Consider the following 17848-nt stretch of genomic DNA (forward strand, 5'->3'; position numbering starts at 1 on the left):
GGCCTCTCCTATGGCTTCCCAAACGGGGGCCTCAGGGCCTGGGCCTGGTGCCTCTGTCCCTCCCTGCCCCTGGCCAGGGAAGCCCCAGTGCTACCGTTCACTGCCTAAGTAAGTTCCTGGGGAGTTTCCCATAGCCTAGCCGTGGTTTCTGCTCCTCTGAGCTGCTGCTGTTCACCGCACATTGTCCAGCCTCTGTGACATTAACCACATCGGCCTCTCTAAGGCCGTCTTCCTCCTGTCTGTACACAGGGCGCAGGACAGGATGGGGTGTGATTGGGGGGCAGGTATTCCTGTCAGGTGACAGGGAATTTACAGGAGGTGTGGACTCGGTGGTCTTCATCTGTTTCTAGGAGTGTTAGTGTTCTCACGTGGGCGTCCTGTGAGCTGACGGTGTCCAGGATCCTGTCAAGTCCATGGACCCGCATCCTTGGGAAGGGAGACACCTCGTGTGTGGGCCTCCCACTCCAGAGCCTCCCCGCTGCTGCTTGGGAGACGTCTTGCATTAGCTACTTCTCTGCGAGCTCGGGCAGGCCCCCCGGGAAGGACAGACTCTACGCGTGTGCCCGTGCTGCCGTGTGCGCGCATCCACCCCGTGTGTCCAGCTGCCAGCGAATCCCCAGCGCTGAGGGGGTTTGTCCCTGTGCCATGGGCCCTTGTACCCAGACACGAGGTGGGGATCCCTGGGTGGGGGGGGTCCCGGGGCCCCGGCTCTGAGGTGCTCGGAGAGGCAGCAAGTGTTGCAGTTCAGAGTAGGTGTTATCACAGTGAGGTCCACGGTCCACGGTCCACTTGGGTCACCATCTGGGGTCAGTTGTCATTCTGGCGTGTGCTTCTGATGGTGAGGTGGTAACATCTGGAGGTCACAACCCTGGTGATGAGGATCAGCCCTGACCAGCATGCCCACTCACACAGGCTCGGCACTCCCGGCGTCTGCTTGTTCCCTCCAGCTTGTGGGGGTTCAGGTGCTCTGGGAGCTGTTTACCCCATCTCAGGCTGGCTGCCCCAGGAGGCATTTGCTGGACGTACTGGGACCTCACTGCCTCCTGTTACCAGTGCCTGCGGCTCGTGGCAAAAGGCCATGCTGGACCTTTAGGAGAAGAACCTGTCAGACGCGCACACAGTGCTAAACCAGCCACTGCATGTCCTGGGCGTGACACACGGATGACAGATTCTTATGATCTTGCTGGAAATGATTCTTTAAAGGCTAAGGCCTAAATGCATTAATAATCGAATTTGAAATGGCATTTGCTTAAGACTGCGTTCTGGAGAAGTTAATATGCCACGGGCTCAACTAATACCGTCTCCCCACTTGTTCTTTGAACCAAAGAGTGATCCTTGGTTCACAGAATCTGAATTCCCTGAGGGTGTCAGTTACTGAGCCACCACCATCGTCATCATCATCGTGCTGTTACTGTGGTTTCAACTTGTGGGATAGTTTTGAACGCATACAACATAATAACCTGGATGGAGATGAAGTCCACTGAGAATGTCTTGAATTTGTGGGTCAGTTTTGATGCAAATTCAGTTATCATTGCATGATTCTTGTACCAAGTGAAAACCTGGTGTTGGTCCCTTCCAGGGCAGCAGGGGCAGAGTGGGTCAGGGTCGAGGGTGGGGCTGGGCGTGAAGCCCTCTGCCCTGTGGCTGCCCCTCCCCCGCCCCATTGTCAGCTCACAGTGGTGACTTCCCCTCCCTGTAGATGGGCCGCCTGGACGCTTGTCACGGTGACAAGAGCCCCTGGGGCCTGGGACACCCCTAAATGCAGCCAGTGCTGGTGGCCCCAGCTCAGCAGCTGAGTGTGTGCAGCGTGCAGAGGGTGGGCTGCAGGAGCTCCTGGTGAGCTGCGGAGGGTGGGCTCCTTCACGGTGGGCCCTTGGCCTCTGTTTGGGGAGGGGGTGTTATATCTGCCCCGTGGAGCTTTCCCTTGGGCCTGGATTTGGAGGGAAGAGGAGGGGGAGAGACCCCAGGGCTGGGAGTCCTGTGTGCAGCCGGCTCTGCTGTCCAGGCTGCAGCTCTTCTGGAAAAGGAGGCCCTTTGTGCGGGGTCTGGGGGGATGGCCCCGCAGCCCCGCCTCCACTCTGCCCACAAGTGCCTGGCCTCTGCTAAGGTGCAACCCGCGGCGGTGTCCCCGCGAATCTTGGGACCTCCCACAGAGCCTGGTGCACAGTCATGGGCCTGCTTTGTGAGCACTTGGTACTTGTCCATTTGAGTGTTTTTACTGAAACACAGTCTTATATGTTTGCTCATAATTATTTGTGCTTGAGAGATCTAACAGAGTTGTAATCAAAATAAAATTTTCAATATTAAAATTAAGTGATAAATATATTGCTGCTATTTCAGCTGAGTAATATGAGTCACGTACAACTGTGAATGTGTGTATAGTGTGTGCAGACGCATATGACACAGTTGCTGTCATTTAAAAACTGTATCATGTAAAACACCTGCAACAGTGGTTTCTTTACAATAAAATCTGCTGAGATGCAAGGTTAGAGCCGGTTGTCCTGCCGGGGCAGCCGAGTTGCAGGCCTGCCTGTCAGGCTGCCGCTGAGTCTGAGTCTGTGGCTGAGCCGGGACTGACCAACGTCTCTGTCTGTTCTGTTTGCAGAGTCACAGTGCACCCTCTGCGGAGAGCCGGAAGGTGAGTACCCCTTGTCCCACGAGCCTCAGGTGGGCACACCGTGTCCTGTGATGGACACTGTGGAGCCCGTCGGAGGCAGGTTACAGATCCATAGCCTGGTCTTTGCAGTGTTTGATGAAAAAGTGAGGAGAAGAATCAGAACCGAGCATGGGACAGGCACTGGGGCAGGAGATGCTTGTCTCCAGAGGAGAATTGGCATTGCTCCCAGACCACAGCACTCGGATGTGGATTCAGAAATGTTTGAGACATGTTTTTATGGGCTTTAGATAAATTAGCTGTTGTGCAACAGGCCTCACATGAAAGGAGGCCTCTGGGAGCCCTTCCTTCCTAGCTGTCAGGGTCAGAAGCTGAGAGGGTGGGGTCTGAGCAGCAGCCCCCTAGCGGCGTGTGGTGTGTTGCCCTCCCCCCAACGGGGCTTCCATCCACGCATGGGATCACACCACCAAGGAGGTGTCTGCCCACAAGTTGAAAAAAGAGTGAGCAAGGGGTTACCTTGAAAATCCCGTCAAGCCCTGCACTGCCTGGGTTCTGTGGAAATCCCGTCAAGCCCTGCACTGCCTGGGTTCTGTGGAAATCCCGTCAAGCCCTGCACTGCCTGGGTTCTGTGGAAATCCCGTCAAGGCCTGCACTGCCTGGGTTCTGTGGAAATCCCGTCAAGCCCTGCACTGCCTGGGTTCTGTGGAAATCCCGTCAAGCCCTGCACTGCCTGGGTTCTGTGGACTGTTTGGGACTGCTCCAGTGCTGTCTGAGGGTCCTGTGGGGACGCAGAGCTGCGGGTAGCTCAGATGCTGGTCTTAAGCTTCACTGGTATGGAAACATGACATCTGGGGCCTGGTGTTTCCAGGGTCAAACAACGTTTAAGGTCCTGGGGCAGCTGCTCCCGGATGACGGTTGGGAGCGGGTTTCATCTGTGCGATGTTGGAACCTCGGAGATGCCAGGGGTCATGGGGGGGTCAGGGGTCCTGTGGGTTGTGGGTATCCTGAGGTGTCTGGGGGTGACAGATGGAGTTCTCCAATGTGTCCTGTGTCTTTTCCTGTTGTCTCAGTTTCTTCCTGTCTTCCCCACATGGGCCGAGCCCATGCCTGGGCCTCCCATCTAATCCCCTTGTCCTCTGCGCCCCCGGTTTTTGTGGAAGTGTGTGCCACACACACTGCAGGAGTCTTGAAGCATGAAGCTGTTGTACATGGTGGTGTCTGCAAACCCATGCTGAGTTTCACTCTCCATGTTGCCGTGAGCCGCCGTCTGTGTTCCGTGGGCTGACGGTGTGTGCGTGGGGTTGCCGCCGGTGAGTGGAGTCAGCAGAGCCTGGTGCGCAGGGAGGGGTGAAGCACTGATTCAAGCACACGTGTCGTCTGGAATCCAGGCTGGGTCGAGGGGTGTCAGTGTTTCCATGGATGCCCGGGGGGCAGGATGGAGTAGATGAGCCCTGGCTGGCCAGCAGCAGAGCACGGTGGAGCCAGGACCAGGTCCAGCCAGAGGCCCAGCCCTACACTCAGACCCGGGCCTGCCCGACCAGGATAAGCTCGTGGCTGCGTCCACCTGCCCAAGCTCCAGGTCAGGAGCGCTGTCAGCCCAGCAGGAAGACCTGTTGGGGGAGGGGAGATGCATCTGTCCTTGTTCTGGGGCAGATGGGCTTGTGGATGTTTAATCAGAGTACTTGGTGTGAGAGTGACCCCAGTCATCCAGCTGGAGGGGCCCTGAGGGTCAGAGTGGTCTCAGACTGCAGCCAGGTGGCCGTGGGACCAGGGCTGACCCCTCGCAGGACTCCTCCCCTCTCACAGTCATTTCAGGGTTTCAGCCATGCAAGTGGGGTTGCTCTACACCAGAGACCAGGAAAGATTGGATGGCAAGGCCTCAGCTGTGCTTTATTTTTGAAAAGCACGATCATATGAATATTCATACATTTTAAAATCATTTAAGTAATTAGTCTGAGTGAGGGCTGGCTGGGTGCAGTGAACAGAATCTGAAATCAGCTTTTTTGTTCATAATTTCTTCAGCAGCTTCTATCAGTTAACTCGTAAGCCTGCTGCAGAGCGAGGATCAGAGCCAGCGGCTGGCGGCAGGATGTCGGGCTCAGATCTGGGCCCATGCACTCATCACACCCGGAAGGTTAAGGCATCAATTGATGGAGCTCCCTTTCTTGTCAGGGCTGTGAACAGTGTTTCACCACTAAACCAGTCAAGTGGGAAACACCTATTTGCATTCTAATGATGAGTTCTCTGGGAGAGAGCAGTTCCTGGATCCAGATTGAATAGTTAGCGTTGCCTCAGATGATAGTATCTGTCACACCAGTGAGACTAGGAACCAAGCTGAGGGAGGCTGCGGACCTCAGGACTCTGAGGTTGTGGGCTCCTGCACTGCGGAGGCCTGCTTTCCGGAAACCATGAAAGTTTAATTGTGTTTAAAATGCAGATCGCAGTTTGAACATGCCAGTTGCTTACACTCTCTACATCGCAAGGCTTCTGAAATTTGGATGACTATGTTTTTCTGAGATGAGGATGTTTAACGGAATTTATCGTTATTTATTGAAATCTTCCTTGCTACCCAGAATTGGGACCCATTCCAAAAAGAGAAAAAGTTTAAGATTTACTAAGAGCAGTCTTATTTGTTGACATAATTTTCTATACTAGTTTAATTTGATAAATTAGACCGTCTCAACTTGTACCATTGTCCTAGTGGTTCCTGTTGTCATTTAGACCTTGGGAGTAACTGGATGTCATATGGCAAGGTCACCTTCTAAGGTTTCCTTGACACTGAAAGACTCTCTGAAGGTTTTGTATGATATAATCCATCACTGTAATACAGGGAGATGATTTAGGGTATATGGTGGTTTTCAAATATCATTGACAGATGCATGTTACCACTTGCTTATTAACAAGACCACCAAGAAAATTGTGGCCCATGGTGGGACCATAGCCATCTATTCGTGGACTTAGAGTCTGTTTGTTTACACTCTGTGGTTCAACCTGGTCTCCTTCCTAAGAAATTTTCTGAGGTGGGAAGACAGATCCTGATGCCTGGTAGGGTCAAGGAGAACTTATTTGAAATCCGCTCTAATGTAATGACAGTGTCTTACATTTATGTCATTTAACCCAATGAAAACTAAGGAATGAAATAGGCTCTTATGATACAAATCTGGCATGCAGGAATGTGCTACAAAAATGTTATGATGGATTTTAGAAAAAAGACTTTTCAGTGATAGAGGCCTTAATATGATCACTTCAAAGCAGTGGACCATTTGTGGTGGCATATACATCGGATCACTAGGAAAACGTTTGTAGAAATGCCAATCCAGAAACAAGATTAAGGTTAAAAATGGAAATTTTAACCAAATCTCAAAAAGTTTGAAGTGAGAGATTTTCTTTCTAAATCTGAATATTTTTTCACTTTGATCATTTAAAAACAGAAATTGCATACTGCTACTGGAATTTTGGACAAACATATACACTCCAATGTTTTATTATAAATAGAATGAGTCCAAAATACCTCTTCTCCCTTCATAACCCCTGAGTAAAAACAAACAAACAAAAAAGAATTTTCCCTGTATTTGTATTATTATGTTCTTGATTTTTTTTAAGTGCAAACATTCAAGATCTTCCCTACTAGTGACTATAAACGATGGAAATTTCTGCACTATTTTTATACCTTAATTGAGAGTGTGTCATCCTGAGATTTTAAGGCCTCTCAACAATTAGGGAAAATAATAAGGTTGCTTTTAGATAACTGGGCATCAGAGGGTTCAGAGAAAAGCATTCTCCGCCCCCTCCCAGCCCCCACCCCCGTCTGTAGAAATGGGGGTGTCGGTTCTCAAATAGCAACAACCAGTGCCCCTCTGGTTCTGAGATCATAGCTTTTTAATTGTATGCTTTAGATAAAAATTATTTTCTTCTGATGGTTCTTCTTGGATGGTTAGTGGAAGATAACCACCATTTATTAAGTTCTCCACATGCGCCAGGCACTCTAGAAAAAATTAGTGTTGCTTAGGAACTGAAGAATCCACCTAATTTGTGAGAGAAAACAGAACCCTGCTCCAACCAATCTGTCTTCCAGGACCTTAAAATGGCTTGTGTTATAGTGGAAATCAGAAAATACTGCCTAGGGGAAGACAGAGAATACTGTTCCTCATAAAAGTTTATGATGGGGGCATAGAAGCATGGATGACATCCCATCCCCGCTACAGACATAAAGTCGCCGTATGATTTTATCAACATTTGCTTTCAGCACATAGTTGAACTGGATAGAATGAAAGAAAGCAAGGGAATCACTTAGGTCCCAAGAATTAGGGGGGGATTGTAAATCTGAGGGTGGGCGTGAGTCCCGAGGCAGTGGCCCCTGGGCAGTAAACCCCGAAAGGATGGGAGGCAGTCAGAGAAGAGGTGTGTTGCACTTGCAGCCTGGAGGCGCAGAGGGTAGGGGCGATGCGGAGGGATGCTGGGGCTGAGCCCCGGGAATGAAACCCAGAAGCTCAGTGAGCTTCCCCGTTTGTGAGAGAAGGCCTAGAGATCATCCGCCTGAGAAAGCACTGAAGGAAGCTTATCACATTTCCACTGCCATGGGTGGAACATGGTCACCAATGGTACGCACACTCCAGGCACGGATGTGAGATCTGAATTCCCATGAGCTGAGTCAGAGGTCCATGTGGTGAAATTAATGTGGACATTGTTCTAGAAGCAGAAGCGTTTAGGATTCTGTCCAAGCCTGACTGCTGTGGCCGATTCCAATCACAAATTATCTGCAGGATCTTTGACAAAATGGGGCTCCAGGAACTCCTTCTCCACTTAAAAATAAGCCTCATTTTAGATAAACATACAGTGAAATATTACATGTCGTATAAAGAAACTTCAGGGTGAGGAAACCTGGTAGAAGGATGAGAATCACCAGACCTGCAGAGGTGCTGGGTAGGTTTAAAGTTACTAAATAGATTCTCAAAAGGAAAAGAGGCCAGAGTTAAGGAAGTATCTGGTATGAAAACAAGGACAGATTATAAAAACAGTGTGTCTGGAAACAAGAAATGTCATTGAAATTCACTGCCGTGTCCATATGTTGTAAGTGGATTTGACAGAGCTGGAAAGGGAAGAGCTGACTAGGAAAGTGATACGAGGCCACCAACTAGAGCTCCACACGGACTCGGGAAGGAGACATGAAGCAAGAATGCAGGTGCAGGGAGGGCTGCGAGAAGCACAAGCGTGCGCCGGGAGTTAGGTGAGAGGTTAAGGAGAAGGGGGAGATGAAGCTTTGCTCACGAAGGGAAGGCTGAGGTTTTCCCAGAACTGAAGCAGCAGGTCTCGCCTCTTGATCCACAGACTTCCAGTGTTGAAGACAATAAATAAGGCATGCCCACATCTTATAAAGGGAAGCTACAGAATATGCGAGCTGAACTAGTGATCTTAAGTATAGCCAGAGACTACGATGAAGAGGAGGCTTCCCGTTGTAAAGACTGACGCTAAATGGACTATAACCGACCATTTCTGAGAAAATAGAGTGAGTGGGGAAGATGCCACACATGCAACAGAAATCTCACCAGAAGGGGCGAGAGAAGGTGGAGGGGTGGGGAGGCGCAGATAACAGAATCCATGAAGAGAGAGGGTGGAGGGGTGGGGAGGCGCAGATAACAGAATACATGAAAAGAGAGGGTGGAGGGGAGAGACTAAAGGGCTCAGATAACGCAGAATACAGGAGAAAAGAGACTCAGGTGTTTTTACACATCAATAAAAGTATTTAACGATAAAAAGTTACAGTTCTTAGAAGCTAAAACAGTAGAATTGACTCAATATGCAAAAAAGAAGCAAGAAGAAAAAGAGGATTACAACGAGAAACTGACAGATCCAGAATCCGATGGGAAACCCTCGCCTCAATTTTTGAGCAGAATCTTGCAGGAGGGAGCTGGTCCCCAGGGAGAGCAGAGGATCCAGGGCATTTCCCAGGCACCCAGCATCCCTGCTGGGAGCCCTGTCTGTTGTTTGCTGAAGGGAGATATTTCTGGCCGAGGTCAAGGTTTAGTCTTCTGATTGACCTCAGTTCTTCTGTGCTGTGGCTCTGTGGCCACTGCACATGCTTGCCCAAACGGTCTGAGCTTTTATTGGAAATGTTTGCAGGAGTCCAGGACCCTCTTGGCTCCAGAGGAGCAGACATTCCTTGGACCACACTCTCTCAGCAGAGCATCTCTGCGTGCCCTCCCTAGGGCCATGAGTTAACACATGGACCCTCTGGATTCTGGTCCTACATCCTAACACAGAACTGTAGGAGTTCACACACAGGCTGCAGAAGGGCTGGTGGGGACTCTGTGTGTGTGTCTGAGATGAGGAGGAAGGGAGATCATGGGACACACAGGACTGGTTGGCATTTGTTATCTCAGCAGAGCTTAGTTTCCTGTGTACAGAGAAATGAGACTTGCAATATATTTGTATTAAATGTAGAAAAGTCCAGAAAAGCCTTCAGGGACTAGCTGGCGCTCCGTCTCCCTGCTGGTGCTCTGGGTGCTCTCCATCACCTGCAGACACTCACCCTCTGGACGCCTCTGTGCCCTGTTGTGCTTCCTCTCAGCCTTCCTTGCCTCCTTCTTCCTCTCGGGGTTCCTGCTGCAGCTCAGTGCATGTCAGACTCAGAGCTGAGCGCTGGTCTGTCGGCACTTGGAGCACAGGAGCCCTGTCGCTTCATCTCTGCCCCCGACAAGCCCATGTTCATGACTGTTAGGGTGTCTGGTCTTATTGTCGACTCAAGTAGTTGTATAAGCTATGCTTCGACTCAGAGGTGAAGCCACAGCCATTATGTGTGATAGAACAGAGTGAAAATGGATATGAATTGCACATACCATCTGGTGTCTGAGACTGTCTCAATTATGCATTTATGCAGAATGATATAAAATGCACAAATGAACCCTAATTTGCAAATTTCTTTTTTTTTCAGATTATGCAATATCTGAGTTTTAGGCATTCAGCTGGCACTGAAACAATTTTATCTCATTACTTTGCTCAAAGAACAAATAAATATTCTGTGTTTCTGGTCACTGGATAATTTAAATATCAGATTTCAAGTTTTCTATGTGTAGATAAAGTGCTGTCTATTTTCTTGCCAGTAAACTTAATGCCTGTTTGTTGCTTTCTGAAGCATGAATGAGAGGTGAAAGCGCACATGCAATATATGTACTTGAATGCTGCTGCTGCTAAATCATGTCAGTCGTGTCCGACCCTGTGCAACCCCATAGACGGCAGCCCACCAGGCTCCCCCGTCCCTGGGATTCTCCAGGCAAGAACACTGGAGTGGGTTGCCATTTCCTTCTCTAATGCATGAGAGTGAAAAGTGAAAGTGAAGTCGCTCAGTCATGTCTGACTCTTAGCGACCCCATGGACTGCAGCCTTCCAGGCTCCTCCATCCATGGGATTTTCCAGGCAAGAGTACTGGAGTGGGTTGCCATTGCCTTCTCTGACTTGAATGCTGAGAAGGGTCAAATCAGAGGTATTCCGAGTAATTCATAATAAACCACCCTGCAATACTGGGAAGGATGGGTAAGGAGAAATTTAACATGAGGGCAGGCTCTGACATTCGTCTTCCCTGTTAGAATGTTGCCATCGGGAATGCACGAACTTTGTTTTAAAATTTGAATCTTATTCGTATCGTCTCAGGATCCGTGGATAAAATAACCCCCATTTAGGTTAGCTTTTGGTTGATCTGATGAGATTTCAGTGTTGTCAAGAAAATTCTTTCCATCTTCTCAAGCTCTAGGGGAAGAGAGAAGTGAATGCTTGTGTTCCCTGAGAATGAGTCCATGCAGAGGGTGCATAATCTCCACCCTTCACCTCTTTTCCTGTGATTTTCTGAGCCTGAGTTTTGAACTGTACGTCGGCAAACGTTGTGAGAGCCCTTTGGGAATCTCATTCTGAGGTGCCAGGTGCCGAGTGCTGAGATGTTTTCAAAGACAAGGAAGCGTCTCTGTGCCTCGGACCTTCAGGCGGAGTAGGCTCGGGGCTCAGTGACCGTCCTGGTGCCGCCAGCCTTGGAATCCGCCTCCTCCAGTGGGTCCCCAGAGCAGCAGCAAGGCCCTGCCAGCCACGAGACACGTCTCAGATGGACGGAGGTGAGGAGGAGGCCTGGCTGAGCGTCAGAGTCATGGCTCAGCCTCTGGGGCTCCAGGACAGCAACCTGCACTCTCGCGCGCCGTCTGCCCTCCTCTGGTGACTGTGCTGTGCCTTCATCCTTGCCTTCCTCTTGGGTTTTCTTCTTTTTCCTGCCTGCATTTCACAAGCACTGACTGAGTCCCAGGACTCCACGCTGGGTGCCAGGAAGGAAAGCTGGAAGGCATTGCAAGCTATATGAGCTCTGAGAATGTGCTGCAAAGACTATCCATCATGGTCCGCAGTGTCTGCCATAAGTGATTCACAGAAGATATGACTTGAAGTCAAGGTCGAACAGTTGACCTTTCTCCAATACTTGTCCAAGTTTGTGTTTACAGTTTGGCTGGGTTTTAGGAGTTACTTGTTTTTAAGTGACTGACAGAGATGAGAAACCCTTCTCACTGAATCCCTTGTTTTTTATTAATAATATATATTCATAATTTTGCTTTTCTCTCTGATTGTTACATCTCATTACCAATGTTATGAATAACAAGTTATTGAGTCTTCCCAGTATCTATCAGTGTAGAATGACCTTGGAGGTAAACTTTCCAACATAGAATTTCTGTGTTCTTCCCCAGCCAATCTTGTGATCAAATGACCCAGAACTCAGGCTGTGGACTTACAAGTTAGCAAAAGGCTGGCAGGTGCTTTTAAAAAGGGAGCTCTTGCTGTGGTGTCACAGACAGACCAGTGGTCTTGGAACCAAGAAAGCAAACTAGATGTCTGACTCATTACCCTAAAAATGTTGAACTAGCAGCGGTTCTCCCTTCATGGGATCCCTGAGGGGTCCTGTGAGAGAACGTGCGTGGAGGTGACTGCTTTCCTGGCTGGCGAGCGTTCTCAGGAAAGGCCTGGCCCTCGGGTACGCTCCAGGTGGTAGATTTCTTCCACTTCTCTTTCCCATGTTTCCCTCTTGAAAAGGCCCCTCCCTTCCCACTGTAGACACACTGTCTTCCCTTCAGCTCTGCTCTCTGTTGACCATGAACGCTCCCTACCCCCCGCCCCACCTGTGGACCATGGGTGGCTTTGTTTCCTAAACGTCGAGTGGCCTCGTCTCACCAAAATGGGAAATGGCATGCAGGTAGGGGCTGTGTAGCCTGAGCAGGATCAGGAGTGTCAGAGACGCTCAGCCACGTGTGACGAGAGGATAGTCAGGAGCGTTCAGCGTGCTGAAACATGTTTCTCTGAGACGAGAAATGGAAGTAAAAGTAGGATACGCGGTGGGCGAGGGAGAGCTTTTGATGGATGTGACTACTGATCATCTGAACTTCATTAACTAATAGGACACAAAATCGTTGGCTCTGCCCTTAAAAATGGGTGTTGAAATACATGCCTTTTTTGGCTCTTGCCTTATATCCAAAGTTACTCACTTTCCTGGAGAGAAACACAGTGTGTGCCTCCAGGGACAGGAGAGTGGGGCCAGGAATCAGGGGCTGGTGGTCCAGCTTCTTCCTGTTGATGGAAGCATGAACTTTCATGAGAAGCTGACCCTGTGGACCTGCTGTTCGCAGCCGAAGCGTTTCCCAGTTGTGTGTCTACACACACACACACGCACACGTCTACAGAGAGAGCTGTTAGCTTCTAATGTCTCGTTCTATTTTCTAGATACTCAGCATGGACATCAGATTGGTTTTCATGATGTTACACATCATTGACCTTCAGTTTAGTGAAACCCAGTGTCTTACTGTGAGATGAGTGGCGACAAAGGCAGATGGTAACAAATTGTTCAGAATTGTGACTAGGGCTGACCCACTTCCTGTTGTTCAAGTTCATAAATCCTCTACCTCTTTATGAAACCGATGGCAGTTTAAGCAGACTAACTATTGCCAGGCTAATTAATAAATTAAACTAATGACAAATGTACAAAATAAAAATAAGTGAAAAGAGGGGAAAGAGTATAAATTAGGAATACAAGATTAGAACTAAACTGATTTTGAAACAAATCCAGCTTTCTCCCCTTAGAACCTGTAGACCTTGAACAAATTTTGTAACTTCACTGAGGCAAAAACCTTCATCTGCAAAATGGGTAGAACAGTATCTACATTTGAGGGCAATTTTAAGATTGTAGTGGCTAGCATAGTGCCTGCATGTGTAGGGACTCAGTGACGTGTGTATCTGTTTCATTTACTTTTTTACTCAGTTGTTGATTATTCCATTTCTGCATATTTATTCTGTGTCTAGCTGTCAGGTATCATTCTAGGTATTGGGGCAATACAGAATGGGGAGATAGCTGCACATCTAAAGAAACACTGACAAAATGGCAGTTGTAATAAGTAGTTATAAATAAACCAATGGCTGTAACAATGATGATGATGAAACAGGCATAGTGAAATAATTTTACTACAATTGTAGTAAACAGTTTTACTACTCCCAGTTCAGTTCAGTCTCTCAGTCGTATCCAACTCTTTGCAACCCCATGAGGCATGCCAGGCCTCCCTGTCCATCACCAACTCCCAGAGTCCACCCAAACCCATGTCCATCGAGTCAATGATGCCATCCAACCATCTCATCCTCTGTCGTCCCCTTCTCCTGCCCTCAATCTTTCTCAGCATCAGGGTCTTTTCCAATGAGTCAGCTCTTCGCATCAGGTAAAATTTGGCCCTTAAGGTAGAGAGGCTGCTCAGGGTAAGGAGAGAATAGAGGATGAGGGAGAGAATCTTTCTATTTAATTTTTTTACATCTTAGGACTCCTGTAAAACGTAGCTATAGAAACCTTCCACCTCTGTCCGCCAGAACAGTTTCTCTTCCTTGACAGAAGAGAGGGCCGGTCAGAGGGACCCGTCCCGCCCCGTGATGCCTGGTCAGCACCTGAGTCAGTCCCCTGTGCAGGTCGGCAGACGCCTGTGGGCTCAGGCAGGATCCCTCGCTGTCGCATCACCAGCAGATTCCTCGGGGCCTGCACCAGAGGGGTTCCCGACCTCTGTCCTGACGCTCTCAAAGGCTCAAGAGGAAAGCAGGGAAGAATAAGCACCCAAACGGCTCTTCCCTCAGTCCTCCAGACCTCACCATCCTTGGCTTTTGGTCCGGGAGGGGCCCAGGCTGGGAGAGGTGTAGGCTGTGGTGGCTGCTTCTGAAAAATGCTCAGCGACCTTAAGTAAAACAAATTTCCTCTCAGGTCTTCCTAGGAGTGATTAGCTGGGGGGTGTCTTTGCAGTACATCCCAAGTGGGCTCTGCACAGAGGCACCACACTGAGGTGGGGCTCAGCTCTGATGCAGATGCCACATGACGACTGAGCAGGCTGATTGGCTTAAATGTAGGACGTTGACCTGGTATCAGTCCTTTAATAGGCCCACGTCCTGTTGGTTTTGAACAATATCATTAGAGTGATTTCAATATGCTCCTTCTCAAATCCTAAAACAGTTACTTAGGTATTGTGAAGCAAAAACAAGAGAGTTATGTAATCAGATTTAAGAAGTAATTAGAATATCATCATTTTAGGTAAAACGTGAGATAATTGAATTTCAACGACTGTCTCTGCAATCAGCACTTGTTTCAGGTCTGGGGTCCAGGCCATGCCTGTGAATTGGTGCCTTTAGAGGGTCTGTGAAGTAGGAGGACATCAGCTAGGGGACAAATGACATCTGTTGAAAAGAAAGGCACACGCTCATGTAAATGCCGTAACATTGTAACTCTGCATTACGATGGTGCCAGAGAAGCAGCAAACAGTTTCAGCTGTGGAAGGAATGTTCAAATGCCCAGTAATGGACGTGGGGACAGCATCCGAGACCAGTGGTGAGCTGGACACTGAAAGGGACAAAGGCCTGGAGACCATGGTATTCGGGTTTGAAGGCTCCATAAGGCAGAAAGCATGAGCAGCTTTCCATATCAAGCTCCAGGCTTTTCATACAGCTCTTCAGGGGGCCTGTGAGCCAAAGGTGCACAGAGGTTCTGCAACCATGTGCAGAACTTTGAGCATCTGTGTCTGCTTCGGGGCAGAAGGACATAGTCTTCATCAATTTCTCCTAGAGATTTATGACCACAAAACGGTGAAAAGAGCCATGGGCTTGGGAGCCTGGAAGGAAGACCCTCAGTCTGTTAACATATCAACACTTTGTGCTCCCATCTCCACCTCAGATCTCTGACAAAATCCACTTGACCCCTGGGAACTAACCTTGGTCCTGCCCACTCCTGAACCCCTACTCAGGGCCTACGTCTGCAGTAAGATGGAGAAACTGTACTGCCAGATGGCTGCTGAGAGCGAGTTTTGTTTGTCTGGATGTGGTTGTCAGTTTGTAGACAGGCCTTCACCTGGACCATGAATACTCACCCTGACCCCTGGAGCCGCGTCGCTGGCCAGGCAGGAAACACCCACCTGCCACATACGGGCTCGAGGACATAGGCGCCCCCCCCACCCCAGCATCTCCGGAAGACTGGGATCCAGGAGGTTGCCCGTTGGGCTCGCAGCCCCCATTGCGACACTGAGGGAGTCTGCGCTCCACTGGCCCTCCACTCCTGGTGCAGTGTGCCTGGGAGCTCAGGGCCAGGGGTGGGTGGGTGGGAGGGGGGGCCGGCCAGCCAGGCGGGGTGGAGGCCTGGCCAGGGGTCAGGCTTGCAGCCTGCTGATGGGCACAGACTGCCCGTCTTGCCCAGAAGGCCACCTGGCTCCCGGCAGCCCAGGCAGTTTACTGCATGAAAACATCAGTTTGAATTTGAATTTAATCCAAATTCTCTAGCCAATATGAATTCTTCAACTCAGAAGCTGTTTTTAACGAACTGGAATATATACTGCATGTTAAATTAAGATAACTTGTAGAATTCCCAGCGAGGAAAATGGGATTCTGTTCAAAGAGTGCTGCAAGAATGGCATTGATGTATAATTCCAAATGGGAAACTTTAAATGAATTTTATGTGGTTTAGCGCCTACAGAGAACTGTTTGACTCTGGGCAACTGGCTATATACTTACTAATATTCCTCCTGATTTTGAAATCAGTTTGAAACCTGAGTCATTCTATAACCATTTTTCATGGAAAGTCTTGTCAATCTAAATAACAGCTTTATGATAAAAATCATTTAGAATGCTATGATGTCTCAGCCTAACATCATTGTCTGTTTATCACTTCTTAATTTGCATTTGTCAGATTTTTCTTACATGGAATATGCGTGTTTAAATTACACTGTAATGTATAGAAGAGATAAGATTATTTAAAATAGCAGTGCTTCGCTCCCCGAATGTCAGTGTGCTGGAGTGAACACACACACACACACGTGAATATAACCGCAGGTCAGTGGCATAGAACCTAAGATGAGTGACTTTGGATTCACTTTCTGAGGTAATTTTTTAAATTTATCTATTTTTTGTTTTAATGGTGGTCCAGCTCAATTAAACCTAAGAATTACATACCTAACATTCATACTAGTAAGAGGAGAGAAGAAATCCTCTTGCTCTTAATTTACTGACTTAACTATGCTTCATACTTCTCTAATTTCTTCATTGGGGAGCTTTTATTAAATACTCTTCATGATCCTTCCTGAAACAGCAGTGCTACCTGTAGCAGGCATGGCTGCGCGCTTGCTGCTCTCTGCGTTGGGTTCAGCATTTCACAGCTCTCCACTTTTCTTCTCTGATTATTCCTTACTGACCATCAGAAGTGCAGCAGTGAAGTTGCCAGCCCAGGCACACATGATCCCTGAGAGCCTCAGACTGGGTTCAGAGCCGCCTGATACCGCACCGGGGTCTGCTGTCTTCCTGAGCAGTGACACAGAGCATCTCTTGTTTTGTGTGTATAATGTGATAAAGATGAAGGATGAGGAAGAAGTCTTAGAAGGTCATGTGGTCTCCGCCCCTGGGTTGCAGTTGAGTAAATGCAGCTTGGGTAGGCAGAGCAGCAGCACTGATTCCTGAGCTATCTAGCTTGTGGCAGAGAATTTGGAATAAAGAAGGAAGACACGATGATAGATTTGTACCCTGCGTGCCAAAGGAATGTTCCATAAATCACATTCCTGAGTCGCCCTGGACCCCGCGCTGAAGCAGGACAGTGGTGGCTTCATCCGGTCACTGCTGTTTCGTCTGCCTGCGGCTGAAGCTCCTCCGAGCACCAGGTCCTGCGACCTGGTTGCCTTGCCTCCTCACACCTGCATGTCCACACAGCAGCACAAGCCAATGCAGAAGCTTCTCTTACCAGGCTTGGAATAGAAAACGGCCATGCAGGGCCTCTGGAACTTTTCACCCTTGAAACAAAAAAGAAAAGCACGTGAAATTCCATATAAACAATTAGAACTAAAATCAAGTATGCTTTCATTAAAAAAATCAATATTACTCTTTTTGAAGCCTTTATTTATTCAAGTTTTCCATATGTAAATTTTTTTTCATTTTTATGATCATTTTATTTTGGCCTTATTAGGAAAGAGAACCACCACAAAACAGAAGCAAGGACAATGCAGGCAGAGGTCGCTCTTCCTCCCAGGCGTGTCTGAGCCCTCGCACTGGCTTTGGGGGTGTCCATGGAGGAGGGGTGCTGAGGCCCCCGTCCGTGACCCTCACCTTGCTGCGCTGCTTGCTAATGGCACGGCTTACTCTGCCTTTTGGCCTGACGTCTTTTCCCTGCTGTAGCTCAGTGCGTGCAAGTGCTTGTCTGTGTAGGAGCCCTGGGTTGTGTGTCTGACTTTCCATCGTCTTCCAAGGGAGCCCCCACCCCCCTACTCTGGAGTATAACAAGCCAGTCTGGCTGGTTTACTTTAACTGTACTGTTGACGACACCCATAAACTAGATTACATTGCTTAACTGGTAGATTTTTCTATCAGTGAAAGTTATTTGTGTATCTTGGGTTGGAAGGAGAAAGGAGACATTATAATTCTCTCATTAAAATGAATATAATTAAGTGTTCATTTTATGGCTCTTCACTTCACAGCAGTGTTTGAGGCTGTCCTAGGTGTGGAATAGATGTATTTGTTTATTGACTCAAATTACATCCTTCCTCATGATTTGTTTTTTTCTCTTGCCTGTGAATTGTGAATGCTATTCCATAGCATTAAATATGCTTCTAAATACCGTTTTTAGTGGTTCCATATTATTGCATTGTATTGGTCCACTGTGATTTATTGGATTAAACCCCTTTCATTGGAAATTTAAGCTGTTTCTAATCTTTGTACTAAAAT

The 17848-nt window shown here is 48.4% G+C and overlaps 1 protein-coding gene across 1 annotated transcript in view; it reads left to right on the forward strand.

The window, feature by feature from the left end:
• Window positions 1-17848, forward strand: part of DLGAP2 (DLG associated protein 2) — a 462862-nt gene that overhangs the window by 184950 nt on the left and 260064 nt on the right. Inside the window, exon 2 of the mRNA XM_052661340.1 lies at window positions 2606-2638. The gene's annotated coding sequence lies outside the window, so the exon portion shown is untranslated. The remainder of the gene's footprint in view (window positions 1-2605; window positions 2639-17848) is intronic.

This window comes from Budorcas taxicolor, chromosome 24 (assembly GCF_023091745.1).
Source record: "Budorcas taxicolor isolate Tak-1 chromosome 24, Takin1.1, whole genome shotgun sequence".
Lineage (NCBI taxonomy): Eukaryota > Metazoa > Chordata > Mammalia > Artiodactyla > Bovidae > Budorcas > Budorcas taxicolor.